The sequence below is a fragment of the Macaca mulatta genome, chromosome 9 (assembly GCF_049350105.2).
Source record: "Macaca mulatta isolate MMU2019108-1 chromosome 9, T2T-MMU8v2.0, whole genome shotgun sequence".
NCBI classification, from domain to species: Eukaryota; Metazoa; Chordata; class Mammalia; order Primates; family Cercopithecidae; genus Macaca; species Macaca mulatta.
In genome coordinates this window covers 30275975-30293982 of record NC_133414.1, presented here as the reverse complement: position 1 = coordinate 30293982, position 18008 = coordinate 30275975, and the positions used below count along the sequence as shown (strand labels likewise).

At 37.5% G+C, this 18008-nt stretch overlaps 1 pseudogene across 1 annotated transcript; it reads left to right on the top strand.

The window, feature by feature from the left end:
* The first annotated feature begins 7005 nt into the window (after positions 1-7005).
* On the top strand, positions 7006-14406 carry LOC694144 (proline-rich protein PRCC pseudogene; annotated as a pseudogene). Its single transcript, XR_013398512.1, has 2 exons — positions 7006-7201; positions 12905-14406. The product of XR_013398512.1 is annotated as a proline-rich protein PRCC pseudogene (transcript).
* Positions 14407-18008: the final 3602 nt, after the last annotated feature.

Sequence of the window (18008 nt, the reverse complement as noted above, 5' to 3'; positions counted from 1 at the left end):
GAACACCAAGACTTATTCCTCCTAACTGTAACTTTCTACCCATTAACCAAGGTCCGCTTAACCTCCTTCTCCCTACCTTCTGCAGCCTCTGATAACTACTGTTCTGCTTTCTACTTCTATGAGGTCAACTTTTAAAAATTCTATATGTGAGTAAGACCATGCAGAATTTATCTTTCTGTGTTTGTCTGATTTCACGAAACATAATGTTCACTAGATTCATGCATGTTGTCACAAATGACAGGATCTCGTTCTTTTTTATGGCTGAATAGTATTCCATTATGTATATATACCACATTTTCTTTATCCATTCATTTGCTGATGGACACTTAGGTTGATTTCATGTCTTGGCTATCGTGAATAGTGTGGCAATAAACATGAGAAAGTATATCTTTTTGACATACTGATTTCATTGCCTTTGGATATATACACAGAAGTGGTATTGTTGAATCATATAATAGTTCTATTTTTAATATTATAAGGAACCTCCACATTGTTTTTCGTGATGGCTACACTAATTTATCTTTCCACCAACAGTGTAGAAGAATTCCCCTTTCTCCACATCCTCACTAACATTTGTTATTTTTTGACTTTTTGATAATAGCCATTCTAACTGGGATGAAGTGATGTCTCATTGTAGTTTTGATTTGCACTCCCCTAATGATTAGTGATGTTGAGAATTTTTTCATATAACTGTTGACTGACCATTTGTATGTCTGCTTTTGAGAAATGTCTCCTCAAGTCTTTTGCCCATTTTAAAATCAGATATCTGGTTTTTTGCTACTAAGTTGAGTTCCTTATACATTCCAGATATTAATCCCTTGTCAGATGTGTAGTTTGCAAATATTTTCTCCCATTCTATAGGTTGTCTTCCCACTATGTTGATTGTCTCCTTTGCTGTGCAGAAGCATTTTAGTTTGTTATAATCCTACTTGTTTATTTTTGCTTTTGTTGCAATGTCATGAAGCATTTCTTCTATGTCTTCTTCTGGTAGTTGCACAGTTTCAGGTCTTACATTTAAGTCATTAATTCATTTTGAGTTGATTTTTGCATATGGTAAGAGATAGAGGTCTAGTGTTACTCTTTTGCATATGGATATCCAGTTTTGCCAGCACCACCTATTGAAGAGATTGTCCTTTCCTCAGTGTGTGTGGCATTTTTGTCAAAAATCAGTAGGCTGTAAATGCATGGATTTATTTTTGGGTTCTCTGTTCTGTGCCATTGGCCTGTCTGTTTTTAATGCCAAAACCATGCTGTTTTGGTTACCACAGCTTTGTAATATATTTTGAAGTCAGGGAGTGGATTGTTTGTATTTATCTTATATGGCTATATTTTCTAATGTTTATTTATTATCTTAAGCATGTTTACATTAATGAGACAAATAATAGTCATGATGATGTTAATATGCTGCCAGGTTTGATTCTAATATATCTTTTTTTTTCTTTAACTTTTAAGTTCAGGGGTACACATGCAGGATGTGCAGGTTTGTTACATAGGTAAACGTGTGCCATAGTGGTTTGCTGCCCAGATCATCCCATCACCTAGATATTAAGCCCAGCATCCATTAACTATTCTTCCTGATACTCTCCCTCCCCCCACTCCCACCCGCAATAGGCCCCAGTGTGTGTTGTTCCCTCATGTGTCCATGTGTTCTCATTGTTCAGCTCCCACTTATGAGTGAGAACATGCAGCATTTGGTTTTCTGTTTCTGCATTAGTTTGCTAAGGATAATGGCTTCCAACTCCATCCACATCCCTGCAAAAAACATTATCTAATTCCTTTTTATGGTGGCATAGTGTTCCATGGTGTATATATATCACATTTTCTTTATCCAATCTATCATTGATGAGTATTTAGGTTAATTCCATGTCTTTGCTATTGTGAATAGTGCTGCAATGAATATACGAATGCACATATCTTTATAATGGAATGATTCATATTCCTTTAGGTATATACCCAGTAACAGGATTGCTGGGTCAACTGGCATTTCTGCCTCTACATCTTTGAGTAATGACCACACTGTCTTCCACAGTGGTTGAACTAATTTACACTCCCACCAACAGTGTAAAAGCATTTTATACTGTCCTATAATTTTTATCTAATTTTACATGGTTTCACAAAATAAGTTCACTATCTTTCCATTTAAAAAATTTTTAAAAATAGAGTTTGTTAAAGATGGGCAGTTATCTTCATTGAATATTTGTGGAACTTCTCCTTAAGGCTAATTGGATGCAGGGAGATTCTTACTTTTTTATTTTAACGTATTTTTGTTACTCTCTTCTAGTTTCTAAAACTCGTCTCTATACTTATATTCCCCCTTTCTTTTTTTTTTTTTTTTTTTTGAGACAGTCTCCCTCTGTCACCCAGGCTAGAGTGCAGTGGCACGATCTCAGCTCACTGCAAGCTGTGCTTCCCGGGTTCACGCCATTCTCCTGCCTCAGTCTCCCGAGTAGCTGGGACTACAGGAGTCCGCCACCACGCCCGTCTAATTTTTTGTATTTTTAGTACAGACGGGGTTTCACCGGAGCCAGGATGGTCTCAATCTCCTGACCTCGTGATCCGCCTGCCTCAGCCTCCCAAAGTTGCTGGGATTACAAGCGTGAGCCACCGCACCCGGCCATATTCCCCCTTTCTTGCTTAATATTATTTACTGAAACATGTCTATTTCTTTGCTAACAATTACCATATGTCTTTTGATGTTATTGGTATTTTCAAAGAAGCGTCTTGTTATTTTGTAATCATTATTGAAATCAAGTGTTATCTAAAACATAATTATTTTTAAATTTCACTTTCGCTTTATTTTCTTTTTTAATCACTACTTTCTTTGGATTTATTTTGGTTTTATTTTTCTGACACTTTGATTGGAAGCTAGTTTATTCATTTTACGTCCTTCTCATTTTCAAGTAAAGGTATTAAAAGTTATACTTTTTTTCTCTTGGAATACTTTCAGTTGTATCACAGAAATTTTAATATATAATCTCAGCATTAATGTCAAAATATTTTATAATTTTCACTAATTTTCTATTCAGTCCAAGAGTAATTATAAGTGTTGTTTTTTTCATTTTTAAGGATACAGTTTCTTGTAGTATTCTTCTATTATTAATTTGCAATTGTATTGCACTGCACATATTATAAGTGGCCAATATGATAACTTTTGGGGATTTGATGAAATTTCCTTAGTTGCCTAACGTTGTTATTATTATACATGTTCCATTTTTGTTTAGAACGATTACCTATTTGCCTGCATTGGAAACAAAAGTTTTGATTTTGTTAGTCAAATCCTCTCTTCTCTATTTTTACGTGTTTTTTGTCTATTGTAACTACATATTTCAGCAAAAGGTTGTTGGGATGTTCCACTGTAACTGGATTTCTTAATTGCTCCTTGTTTTTCTATCAGTATTTTATCTATATGCTTTGGGTTTATATTCTTCAATGCATAAATATTTAAAACTAAAACTTCTTAGAACAAGTTTCTTCTATGAGCATGAAATAGGGCTGAGTCATCTTTCATGCTTTTTATTCAAACTTTGTTTTTTCGGTAATAAGTTGATGACCAGGACTATCTTTTTTTTTTCCTCTTTAAGCCTCCTATAAAAAGAATATAAAGAGATAAAGATATTATTTTTAAGTTTATTATTGTTATTTTTAAAGTCCACAATTCAGTGGTTTCTTTAAGTACAATTGTTTCAGAATCATTTACTGAAAATCACTATTCATTTCCCATTGTTGCCTTGGCACCCTTGTTTAACTCAGTTGATCATAATGTGAAAGTTTATTTCTGGACTTTCAGTTCTAGTCCCCTAATCTGTAATCTATCCTTGTGCCTATAGCTTTGTAGTAAGCTTTGAAATCAAGAAGTATGTTTTTCAATTTTTTTTTTCTCCTTTTTAAGATTGTTTGGCTATTTTGGGGCCCCTTGCATTTTCATATAAATTTTAGGACCAGCCTAACAATATCCACAAAAACAAAACCCCAAAGAAACAAAAATTTAACAAACAGACAGCTGGTATTTTGGTATTTTGTTAAGGATTGCATTGAATCTGTAGATCAGTTTGGGTATTGCCGTCTTAATAATATTGTCTTCCAATTCATGAACATGGGATATCTTTCCATTTCTTTAGGTTTTCTTTAAATTATGTCAGTGATACTTACAGTTTTTAATGTACATGTCTTGTACTTCTTTTCTCAAATTTACTCCTAATTATTTTATTCTTTTTTATGTTGTTGTAACAGAATTTTATTAATTTGGTTTTTAGATTACTCATTATTAGTGTGGAGGATCCAACTGATTTTTGTCCATTGATCTGATACCTTGCAATCTTGTTGACCTCATTTACTAGTTGTAATAGTTTAACTTTTCCTTTTCTATCTGGATACCTTTTCTTTATTTTTCTTGTCTAATTTCCCTGGCTAGAACATTTAACACAATGTTGAATAGAAGTAGTGAAGGCAGGCATTCTTGGCTTGTTTCTTCTCTTGGGGAAAAGTATTCAGTCTTTCACCATTAAGTACAATCTAGCTGTTTGGTTTTTCAAAAAAACCAAATCAGCTTGGGGAAATTCCCTTTCATTCCTTCTTTGTTAAGTGTTTTATCATAAAAGGGTGTTAGATATTATTAAATGCTCTTTCTGTCTATTAAGATAATCATATAATTTTTGTCTTTTATTCTATTGTTATGGTGCATTACATTGATTGGTTTTGTATGTCAAACCATTCCTGGGATGAATCCCACTTGGCCCTGGTGTACATGTTCCTGGATTTGGTTTGCTGGTATTTTACCAAGGATTTTTGCCTCCATATTTATAAGAGGTATTGGTCTGTAGTTCTTTTCCTGTGCTGTCTTAGATTTTTTTTAATCATAGTAATACTGACCTCATTGAATGAGTTTGAAAAGATTCTCTTTTCTTGTGTGTGGGATTTGTGTGTGTGTGTGTGTGTGTGTGTGTGTGTGTGTGTGTGTGTTTTGAAAGAGTTTGTGAAGGACTGTACTTTTTTTTGAAAGAGTTTGTGTGTGTGTACTGTATCACCATATTTTCTGTTACTCTCTCCCCTGCCACTTGTTAGAGGGTTTACATTTTCTTTTGTCTGTTTTCTTTCTCTTCTTCATCTCCTCTTTTTCTCCTCTCTTCTCTCCCTCACCTCTCACCTCCAAAGGTATAAAACTTTTACACTCTCCTTCCCTCCTTTTGTAGATTACTCTTATATTTTAACACACATACTTAAATATATACTACTACAAACAACGAAACTTACTGTCTAGAGCCTCCCCCTAAACAAGAACCAAGAACATTTCTGCTCTCTTTTACTCTCCGTATCTCCGGTCACCTCACTCCTTTACCTGCTTTTCCACCATCACCAATTCATATTACATTATCTGGCCCTTTAGGTCTATAATTCTAATGATTTTTTAAAATACTGATACTTTGTTATTTTTAAGAGTAAGTTTTATTGTTTTTTTTTTTACTCCCCGTTGCTTCTTACTTCCCTCTTCTTTCTCAGAGATAATAAATTTTCTGTGTGTTTGTACATCTGAAAATGTCTTTATTTTTAAATTATGCATATTTAGAAAAATACACTGTAACTACCCTGTGTACTCAGCACCTGTATTTAACAACATTTAAAACTTTCAGCCATAGTTGAGATATTTTATTTTTGCAAATGAATTTAAACATTGCATTACATACACAGTCAAAGCATCCCTCATCTTCTCTTACCCTTCCAGAGGTAACCATTTTTCTAAAGTTTCCATGCATATGAAAATAATTCCCATGCATGATTTTGAACTAGATAGACACAGAAAGAAAGAGAGATGTAAAAATAATAAATGTAACAAATAAAACTGATTCTTGTATTTTTTAAAATACACATAAATGGTATCACATGGTGTTAGTATCATCCTGAACTCACACTATCAACCGACACTAGATTTATTCCTGCTCTCATATGCTGCTTTGCTTCTTTCTTATTGACAGTATATGTTCTTTTTTTTCCATTATCCTATGATGAGTTATTTCTACATTTTTTTTTTTTTGCACCTTTAGGTGACTTCATTGTGTAAAAATTCAAAAACACTGCCCCAGTGTCTTCCTGCATTGGTGTTAGCTATGCCCATGCAGATACCAGTCTTATTCTTCCTGCTTGGGAGTTATCTGGTGTTTTTCTCTAGATACTTTTTTCTTCACTTGAGGGCTCTGGAATTTCCCTATGATGTGTCTTTTCATTTATTCTACATGGAACTTAAGCACATTCAACCTCAGTACCATTATCTTTTTGTCAGATATGAGAAATGTTCTTATGTGATTGTTTTGAAAAGTATCTCTTCATTCTTTCTCTTTTTTCTTCCTTTAATTTGCTATATTTGGAGCTTCTGAAACTATCTTCCTTATCTCTTCTTTCCTTCCATTTTTTCCATCTCTGTTATTTTCATGCTATACTCTTGGAGAATTCCTCAGCTTGATTTTCTAGCTCTGTAAGTGTTTTATTCGGCTATTTACACAACATCCAGCAAATACTTATTGAGCACCTAGTGTGTGCTAGGTACTCTCTTGGATATGGAAATATAGGAGTAAACAAATAAAGTTACTGTCTTCAAGACTTCCTATTGATGGGAGCCCAAAAATAAATGATATATCAAGTAGTTGAATGTGTGTGAAGAAAAATAATGCAAGAACAGCAGATAGAGTATAACAAGGAATGGAATAGAAAAAATGGTCAGGAAGATCTCTGGAATGACATGGCCTCTGAGAAGAGGACTACAATTCCCCGAAATTCTGCAAAATTATCTCAAAGGAGGTTTTCCCAGGACAGGAGGGTCTCTGCTAGCCCCTACTCTTCTAGCCTGACAGATCTCATTTCTGATTTAACTTTTTGACATCGTTTAAAATGAGTTGGTTGTTCTATTCTGCATCTGCTTCTCACCCTCCACTGTTCCTGCTTCAGGTGGGGAAGGCTGAGAAGGACAGGGCCAGTCTGGTGTCACCAGGGCACTACAAAGGCTCCAGGACCGCAATGGGGTGTGATTTTATCACACTGAGAGTTGAGGTGGAATCCTCTCCTGAGACAATAGAAGATGCTGCTGTCAGAGGAAAGAATGAAAACAGTGCCGGAACGCCAGAGTCCAAAATGGTGAGGGGAAGTGAAAATGAGGAGAAGTGTAGAGCAGACACTTTAATGTTTTTAAAATGTGAGAGCACCAGCGAAAAGGGCAAGCCCCAACAGAGTGACGTTAATTTAGGGATCCTGTTCAGGCACTTAAAATCTGCCTTAGCACTTGTCACTTTTCTCTGTGGGCTGGATGAAATGTGGTTCACTGCGGGCAAGGGAAATGTTGGTTAGAAGCCTGGCTTAATGGGTCAAGTGTACAGAAGACACCATCCAATATACAGTTCACTATAACTAAAAGTAAATCTACCATTTGATCTAGCAATTCCACTCCTGGATATCCATCCAGAGGAAAAGAAACCATTATATTGTACAAAAAAGATACTTGCACATGCATGTTTACAGCAGCACAATTTGCAATTGCAGAAATATGGAACCAGCCCAAATGCTCTTCAATCCATGACTGAATAAACAAAATGTGGTGCATATATACCATGGAATACTACTCAGCCATAAAAAGAAACAAAATAATGGTATTCACAGTAACCTGGATGGAATTGGAGACCATTATTCTAAATGAAGTAATTCAGGGATGGAAAACTAAACATTATATATTCTCATTTGTAAGCGGGGGCTAGGCTATGAGGATGCAAAGGCACAAGAATTATACAGTGGACACTGGGGATTCGGAGGAAACAGTGGGAGGGTGGTAAGGGAAAAGAGAGAACACATTGGGTACAGTGTACACTGCTCAGGGGATAGGTGCACCAAAATCTCAGAAACCACCACTAAAGAACTTATTCATGTAACAAAACACCACCTGTTCCCCCCAAAACTTATTGAAATAAAATAATAATAATAATAAATAATAATAATGTATTTCACTGTAAATGGAACCTATAAAAGCCAGTGTTACACTAAATGGCTGTTATAGAAGTTGAAATATCCTTGACCAAGATCTAGTAGAGGAGAATCAAGCATCAGATGGATGGATGGACTACAGAGTTATAAACTTTTAATAAAAAGTCAAGATTCTATGAGGCTCAAGTTGAAATACAGAGCATAAGCTCATATGAAAAGGAGAATGCATTATTCAGAATAGTCTTGGCTATTATAAGATGATCAAAAAAACAGAAGTCTCTGTGGCTTGCCAAAGAAAGCCTGATGGGAAAGATGACTCTCACATAAAGTCTGATGGGAAAGATGACTCTGCAGAGCATCTCTCCTCCATTTGGTAATCCAGGGATCCAGGCTGCCTTCATCTTTTGATGAGGTGAACTCAACACATGGCTTCCATGATTACTGAGTCAAGGAAACCAAGGCAGTGTGTTCAGATGTGATATTTCTAAGGATCAGATCTGGAAATGGGTTACAATGCTCATACCCCATTGATGAGAACCAGTCCCATGGTCCTAATCTAACTGAAAGGGAGGCTAGGAAATGTAGTCATTCTACTTGCTTAGGAAGAGGAAGATTCAATGGAATTTCATGAACATGTAGCATTGTCTTTGCCACAGAGAGATGTGAATTACATGTTATGTAATAAGGAAAATGCATAAGAACTGATTTTTAATTATGCCATGCATAAGAAACTAATAATAGTTTCTCTATGTCCCAAGTGAAAGCTTTGTTACTCCAATTTCTCAAAAAGTAAAGGCATGTCCACCTGGAAAGTTTCACTCCATGAGCACCTGGACTCCAGATACCTTGGGAGCAATTCAAGCAGAGAAAGCTCTCTCAAATGGATTTTTGTCAGTTCATTTGGAAAACACTTTGGGTCCCTTGGAAGACAACAAAGATAAAAATGTCTTTATGACATTCCTCCTCCTAGGCACATTCTACGGCTTTTTCAGGGTCAGGAAAATGAGTGGCCTGTCTAAAGTCATCAGCCGGGTCACTGTGTCAGAAACAGGATGAGAGTCAGCACACGGCTGCTTGTGCTTTTCCTATGCACACATGAGGTCAAGAGATCTTTCCATTAGACAATGAGTCCCTGGCAGGTATGCTCCGGATTGGGGTTAGGGGTGGCTAAATCAAGTCAAGCAATTTGACTAAATCTCCTAACCCAGAATTCTTCTCTAAGTAAAATCAACAAAACAGATGTGGTTCTCCCATTAGTCTTTATTTGTTGTAATTACCCACTAATGTGCCTTTTAAGGATTTAGAGGCACATTAACCTTGAGTCTTGCAACAAAACCAACAAGTCTGCCAGGTTGCTGTGCTCGCTTGATCCCGAAGACTCACATTTCCAACCTGCATGCATTTTAGAAGACAAACTAATTGGAATTTAATTGAGGAGAAACCCTATAGTAGATTTACACCCTATCGATTTAGAGAAATATCCTTAATTTCTAAAATCCAGTCTTCTTTAATCCTAAGACTTTCAGGAAGCAGTTTTACGTTGTGGGGGAAAAAATGACGCAAGCTCTAGAAATACACGATCTTCATTTTGCTCCTCTTCCTGTGACTTATTAACTAAGGAACTTTCAGAAATCGCCACACCTCTCAAAACTTGTGCTTCCCCACCTGTACAATAGGCTGATGAAATAGGTGGGCTCATGAGTTGTTTTGAGGATTAAGTGAGATGACAATATAAGATATCTGGCACCTAAGAAGTGCTCAGAAGATATTACTGTCACTGCTCCTACTTCTGACAAGTGATCTTTTAATTACTTACTGTGCCTAAAAGAATTGCTGCTTCTAGGCCGGGCGTGGTGGCTCACGCCTGTAATCCCAGCACTTTGGGAGGCCGAGGCAGGCAGATCACAAGGTCAGGAGATCGAGACCATCCTCGCTAACACAGTGAAACCCCGTCTCTACTAAAAATACAAAAAATTAGCCAGGAGTGGTGGCGGGCGCCTGTAGTCCCAGCTACTCGGGAGGCTCAAGTAGGAGAATGGTGTGAACCCGGGAGGCAGAGCTTGCAGTGAGCTGATATCGCGCCACTGCACTCCAGCCTAGGCGACAGAGCGAGACTCCACCTCAAAAAAAAAAAAAAAGAAAAAAACAAGAATTGCTGCTTCTAAATTTCTTCCAACCTGCAGCAGATGAGATCTGTGGAACATCAGACATCTGAATGACATGTGAAAATGTCATCAATCATCGCTTCAGCTCTCAAAGGTGAATTTTATTCTAAAACTATTTGATTCTTATTAACATATACTCATGTGTAGAAAATTTTTATGTCCCTTAATTTCAGGACATCTACCTTAAACACAAATTTAAAATGTGGGAATATTAGTAATCATGTTCCATTTGTTAAGCTTTTATGCCTAAGTCTCCCTAAGGCAATGTACCAGAGATTCCCAAAAAGTAGATACTTTGATTGGGGTAAATAATTCGAGAAAACTATTGTCATAAGCTCCCCAATAGCCCTGGGAATATATATGTAAATATTTTGAGAAAACTATCATCATAAGCTCCCCAATAGCCCTGGGATATATGTGACTGGAAGAGTTAATGATGAAGGAAATGGATAATCCTATGGCAGCTTAAGAACTCAAGCAGCTGTGATTAATAGAGCTTGTATACAGCAGGTGTCAATCAGTCTCTTTAGAGAACATCTTCAATTTACCAAAATATGTAGAAATAAAATTTTCTAGTTAATTTCTAATAAATTTCCTTGTTTAATTGAGAGTCAACAAGAAAAACCTAATTTTTTGTTTTACCTTTATTGTTCAAAGTCTCCCTAAAATGTGAATAAGAGGGATTTCTAAACAGTATTGTAGACTTGGTCTCCTAAGAACACTTTTTTCTAAGAGGAGAACGGCAGCACAGCATAGTAGCAAGACACCTAGACTAGATGTCACCAGGCCTGAAGTTTACCCTTAGAATTTTCCATAGTTGAGTCACACGTCTTTGGGTATATCACTTGGCTCTATGAACCTCGGTTGCCACTGAGATATATTCAGTTATTTGTAATATGATATTCAGGCATAAGAATTCTGCAGAAATATAGCAGAATGAATGTATTTTCCCAACTGACAGCTGTTGAGGTTCTATATGTCCTATGAGCAACTATGATTTGTACTGTCATTATTACTACCTGTGAAAGTCACTCATGTCCCTGTGGATGTGAAAGACCAGTGAAAAGATGAGCCACAGGGCTGTTTTTCACATTAGTAAAAACTTGAAATCAACTCAAATGTTCTGCTTTTTGTTTGTTTGTTTTGAGAAAAAAAAAAAAAAGGCTAAAGTGTAGTAGTGCAATCATGGCTCACTGCCGCCTCAAACTCCCAGGCTCAAATAGTCCTCCCATCTCAGCCTCCCAATTACCTGGGACTGTAGACACACACCACAACATCCAGCTAATTTTTTTTTTATTTTTAGAAGAGACAGGGTCTTGCTATGTTGCCCAGGCTGATCTTGAACTCCTGGGCTCAAGTAATCCCCCCACCTCAACCTCCCAAAGTGCTGGGATTACAGGCATGGGCCACTGCACCTTGCACCAAATGTTCTAAATATTTGAAATATACAGGCCTGGGTTTCCCAGTGTATCTCCCCTCCCACAACTCCTTTATGAGACGTTGACCACAGGTAGTTTTTTTCCATGTAAAATGTAGTATATTGTGTTACATGAATGTTGCTACTGTGGTCACAATGTATGGGACTTGGGCCTGAGCCATGAGAGACCAACATGAACTTGTGTAAGGTGGTCATACGGGAAACTAGCTTCCTATCATGTGGCTTGGCTCAAGACTCTGCCCAGTACACATGCTCCATATTAAGTGATATGAAAACTGATCCAAACAAAGTCTCTCTGTTAGGAACAGTAAGAGAGTAGCAGAGACCAATGGATATCTGTTTCAAGGAGATAAAATAGCCCAATCACTAGTGGTGGAAGTCCCCTGAGCTTGCCTTGCCTCTTGAAAATGAGATGTTCTTCCAGTCTTTCTTAAAGTCTGGTACCTGGACTGAACAACGATAAGACAGCTTTCTTGATTTCTTCATATTCTAATCTTAGCTTTCCTCACTTAAGTAACCTAGCTATGTGTCTTCTTTGCAAACTAAAAATGTCTATGTTTAAGATACATTAGTGTACATGTATACAAAACTCGATAACTTTTTCCAAAAGTACACATTCAGAGGAGATCAGAAGGAAAATCCATCAATGTGTTAACAGTGTGACAATACTGTTATCTACTTTTACTTTCTCCATGTTGCTTATCTTTATTTTCTGATTTTTTTAAACACACAAGATTGTTCTTATTAGAGAGAATGAATTTTTTGTTGTAAAAATAGTAAGTTCTATCCAGCTCAGGGACAAGATGACACAGAGTTACTTCTCTCTGCTCTTCCTCTCTAAATATAGCTAAATATCCTGGAACTAATTCAGTAGATAATCATAAAACAACTTGAAAAAGTGAGAAGAAGGCTTACAATGTCAAGCCTTAAGGGATGATGTCAGAGTGAGTTCCTTGCATTTCTTTCCTACGGTTCATATATCACAGACTGGACATCAAAAAGGTAGCCTTTTTGCAGCATCGAACCACTTACAGGAATAGACAAATAAAAATGCTTGCTCTCTCTGCCAAAGAACTGAGAAAGGGGTGATCCAGCAGAGACCTAATAAAGTGATCCACCCCAAACCCAAGGCAGTGGCAGGCTCAATCAGCTGCAGCAGCAACTAAAACCCAGTGTTTCCAAAACTACCCCTCCATTCACTCGGAAAGCTCTTCAGGGATTGATTGAGAGTCCAGCAGAAGCAGAAGAACAAAGTCAACTAGAACAATACGCAAGGGCTCTGAAATTAAACGGTCATTGAACCAATAGCTCACAAAAATAGGCAAGACCTAAACTTAAACAGAAGTCGAAATAGAATCAAAAGCTGCCAAACGAGTTGGGGAGGGACTGGGATTGGGGTTGCCCTCGCCCCGAGGCCCTGGCCTCAGTCTGCCCCCTCCAATTGGCGGTGCCGGCCCCCCGCTGGGGCTTCCCAAGCCAAAGAAGAGGAAAGAGCCCGTGAAGATCGCGGCGCCGGAGTTGCATAAGGGAGATTCAGATTCTGAGGAAGATGAACCCACAAAGAAGAAAACTATCCTTCAGGTTGCTCCTGCCCCATGCCTTCTCCCGCAAACCCTCGGATGGCTCCCCTGATACTAAGCCCTCCAGACTGGCTTCTAAGACCAAGACTTCCTCTCTTGCCCCTGTTGTGGGCACCACAACCACCACTCCGTCGCCCTCTGCTATCAAGGCTGCTGCCAAGAGTGCTGCCCTGCAGGTGACAAAGCAGATCACGCAGGAGGAAGACGACAGTGATGAGGAAGTAGCCCCCGAAAACTTTTTCTCCCTCCCTGAAAAGGCCGAGCCACCTGGAGTTGAGCCATACCCTTACCCCATCCCCACTGTCCCTGAAGAGCTGCCTCCAGGCACGGAACCAGAGCCGGCTTTCCAGGACAATGCAGCCAATGCCCCCCTTGAATTCAAGATGGCAGCAGGCTCAAGTGGGGCCCCTTGGATGGCTAAGCCTGGGGATGACTACAGCTACAATCAGTTTTCCACGTATGGCGATGCCAATGCTGCTGGTGCTTATTATCAGGATTATTACAGTGATGGCTACTATCCTGCACAGGACCCGGCCCTGGTCCCACCCCAGGAAATTGCCCCAGATGCCTCCTTCATCGATGACGAAGCATTTAAGCGGCTGCAGGGCAAGAGAAACCGAGGGAGAGAAGAAATCAACTTTGTGGAGATTAAAGGTGATGACCAGCTCAGTGGGGCCCAGCAATGGATGACTAAGTCGTTGACAGAAGAGAAAACCATGAAGTCATTCAGCAAAAAGAAAGGTGAGCAGCCAACAGGCCAGCAGCGGCGGAAACACCAGATCACATATCTTATTCATCAGGCCAAGGAGGGGGAGCTGGAACTGAAGAACACTTGGTCGGAGAACAAGCTCAGCCGCCGTCAACCCCAAGCCAAATATGGATTCTAGGGCTCTGGAACTGATGGCTCCCAGGATCTCCTGCCAGCCCAGCTGGCCTGGCCCCCAGCTTCACCTCTGGGACCCCAGCAGCTGCTCTAAGCCCAGGATCTCTTTCCCCAAGGACCCAGCCCTCGCCTCTGCGAGAATGAACATATTTGATAGATTTTTCTTAACAAGTTAGAAAATTCAGCTCCTGTCTGTCCTGGAGCTAGCAAAGACTTGTGTGATGCCTCTGAAGGGGCTCTGAGTTCTGGGATGGGAGTTTTGCTCCCTGTCAGGTGTGATGAAATGTTGAACCCTCCCCACCACCACTTTTTTTTTTTTTTTAAACCAGGGATGTCTGTTGAAATAAAACATTCAGTCTGACAAAAAAAAAAAAAAAAAAAAAAAAGCTGCCAAACATAATATTCAAAATATCCAAGACACAACAGAAAGCCATTCGTGGTAGGAAGAACCATAAAAAACACAAAAGTGAGAAAAGACCATCAGCTGACACCTGCACTGAGATGAATCACGACTTCGGATTATCAGACAAAGTTTAGCACCATCATTAAAATGCTTCTACACTTACAAATTCTCTAGGAAGAAATAAAATAGAAAATCTTGGCAAAGAAACAGAAGTTTTTTTTTTTAATACAAAAGTATAATTTATAGTGAAATTATAGAAATGAAAAATACAAGTGAAAATTATAGAACTGAAAACTACAATTACTAAAACTAAAAAAAACAAAAAACCTCACTGTATGAATTCAGTGGTAAAGTGGAGACAACCAAGAATAGAATTGGTGAACTTGAGTTTATTCAAAAAGAAAATAAACTAAAAAAAATTTTAATGAATGAATTCTTAGCATTTATGGAACAAAAATGTAAGTTGAAAAATATTCTACGAGACTCCAAAAAAAAAAAGAAAAAGAAAAAGAAAAATATTCTATTATCGAAGTGCCAGAATGAGAGGGGAAAGAACGTGGAGTTGAAAAGGGAGTCAAAGAAATAATGGCTGAAAATGTCTCCAGTTAGCAAAAGGCTTAATCCAACAAATCCAAGAGTTGGGCAAACCCGAACAGCATTAACTGAAAGAAATTCCCACCAAAACACATCATAATGAAATGTCTGAAAACAAAAGAGAAAGAAAAAACTCTTAATAATAGCTAGAGAGAAATAACATATTCCCTGTAGTGGAAAACCAATTTAGATGAAAGCAGATTTCTCTTTGAAACCAAGGAGGCCAGAAGGAAGTGACACAACACTTACAAGTGCTAAAAGAAAAGAAAAAAAAAAGTAAAACATATAAAACTGAATGAAAATAAAAATACAATGCATCAAAATTTTGGAGAGATATCTAAAGTAGGGCAGAGAGGCAAATTTATAGCTAAATGCTTACATTAGAGAAGAAGAAAGGTCTCAAGTCAAAGATAATAGCTTCTACCTCAATAGACCAGAAAGAGAAGAGCAAAATAAGCCCAAATTTAGCAGAAAGAAGGAAATAATAAAGAGAAGAGCAGAAAGAAATGAAATGAAAAACAAGAAAACAACAGAAAAAGTTAATGCAACAAAAATCTGGTCCTATGAGGAAAACCCAATCTCTAGCAAGACTGAGAAAGATAAAAAGAGAGAAGACACAAACCAACAATATTAGATAAAACGGGAAAACACAACAGATCCTGCGACCATTAAGAAGATAATAAAAACCCAGGAGGCGGAGCTTGCAGTGAGCTGAGATCCGGCCACTGCACTCCAGCCCGGGCGACAGAGCAAGGCTCTGCCTCAAAAAAAAAAAAAAAAAAAGATAATAAAGAAATACTATGAACAATGTTATATTCAACAATAGAAAAGAAATGGACCAATTCCTCAAAACCACAAACTAATGAAACTCAGCCCAGATGAAGTAGATAACTTGAATAGTCCTTAACAATTGAAGGAATTGAATTTATAATTTAACAGCTCTTGGAAAATCATTTCACTGAAGACTCTTACCAAACATTAAAAGAAGAATTCACATCAATTTTAAACAATCTCGTCCAAAAAATTGAAGAGGATAGAACAGGTCCTAACTCACTTTATGAGGCACATATTATCCTGATACTAAAAGCAGACAAACACAGAACAAAAACTTAAAACTACAGCTCAATATCTCTTATAAATTTAAACATAAAATTTCTCCACAAAAGATAGCAAATCAAATTCAGCAACGTTATAAAAAGAATAATACACCATTCTTTAGTACAAGGGGGATTTCTTTCAGGTATATAACCCTGGTTCAACACTTGAAAATCCATCAATGTTTAATCCATAGTATTAACAAGCTGAAGGAGAAAACTCACACGATCATATCAATTGCTGCAGAAAGAAAATTTGATGAAATTCAAAACCCAGTTATGACAAATACTCTCAACAAACTGGGAATAAAGATCTTCCTCAACCACATAAAGAGCATCTATACAAATTCTATATTTCTATTCCCAGTTTTATATGACCATTAAGCTAGCACCATGCTTACTGTTCAAAGGCTGAACACTTTCCCTCTAAGATCAGGAACAAGGTAAGGATGTCTGGTCTCACCACTGTTACTCACCACAGTATTGGAAGTTCTAGCCAGTGGTAATAGGGCAAGAAAAAGAATTAAAGAGCATACAGGCTGGAATGGAAGAAATAAAACTGCCTCCATTTGTAGATGAAAGTATTATCTACATGCAAAACCCCAAGGAATCTATAATAAGTTTTCTAGGACAAATAAGTCAGTTATTAAGGCCCCAGGATACAAGATCAATACATAAAAATCAATTTTATTTCCATATACTAACAACAAACAAGTTCAAACTGAACTGATTGCAATACTATTTGCAATTACTCCAAAGAAAATGAAATACTTAGGTATAAGTCTAACGAAACAAGTGAAAGATCTATATGCTGAAAATTACAACGCATTTATCTTTTAAAATCATAAAAGACCTAAATAATTGAAGGGCCATATTGTGTTAGGGGATTGGAATACTCAGCATAGTAAACTTCTCAATTCTCCCCAGATCTACAAGTATAATGCAATTCTTGTCAAAATCTCAGAAAAAAAAAAAAATTAAATTGAAAATCTTATTCTAAAATTTATATGGAAACAAAAATTCCCTATAATAGCCAAAACAATTTTTTAAAAGAATAAAGGGGTAGAAGTCACTCTTCCTGATATTAAGTCATACTACTTAGCTACAGTAGTCAAGACAGTGTGATAGTGGTGGAGATATAGTCACACATATCAATGGAACAATAAAGAGCTCAGAAATAGACCCACAAAAATACCTTCATTTAATATTTGGCAAAGAAGCAAAAGTGATTCAATGAAAGAAAGACAGCCTTTCTGAAAAATGGTGCTGGTAAATTGGACATTCATAGAGGAAAAAAAAAAAAACCTCAGCCTAAATCTCATTTCTTATTTTAAAAATTAAAATGTGTGATAAAATGTATCAATGTAAAACATAAAAATAGAAAAATTTATTGGTCCTCATCAAAGTCTTAAAACTTTTGCTCTGTGAAAGACCCTGTTAAGAATATAGAAAGATTGGTAGCAGTGGCTCACGCCTGTAATCCCAGCACTTTGGAAGGCCGAGGTGGGCGGATCACGCCATCCCAGCTAACACAGTGAAACACCATCTCTACTAAAAAATACAAAACAGTTAGCCAGGCGTGGTGGCGGGAGCCTGTACTCCCGGCTACTGGGGAGGCTGAGGTAGGAGAATGGCAGGAACCCGGGAAGCAGAGCTTGCAGTGAGCCGAGATCGCGCCACTGCACTCCAGCCTGGGCAACAGAGCCAGACTCTGCCTCAAAAACAGAGCAAGACTCTGTCTCGAAAAAAAAAGAAGATAGAAAGACAAATTACAGACTTGGAGAAAATACTGCAAATCGCATATTTAACAGAGGGTTTATATCTAAAATAGAAAACAAGTTTTCAAAACTCAACATTTTAAAATATTCAGTTGGAAAATGGACAAAAGACAT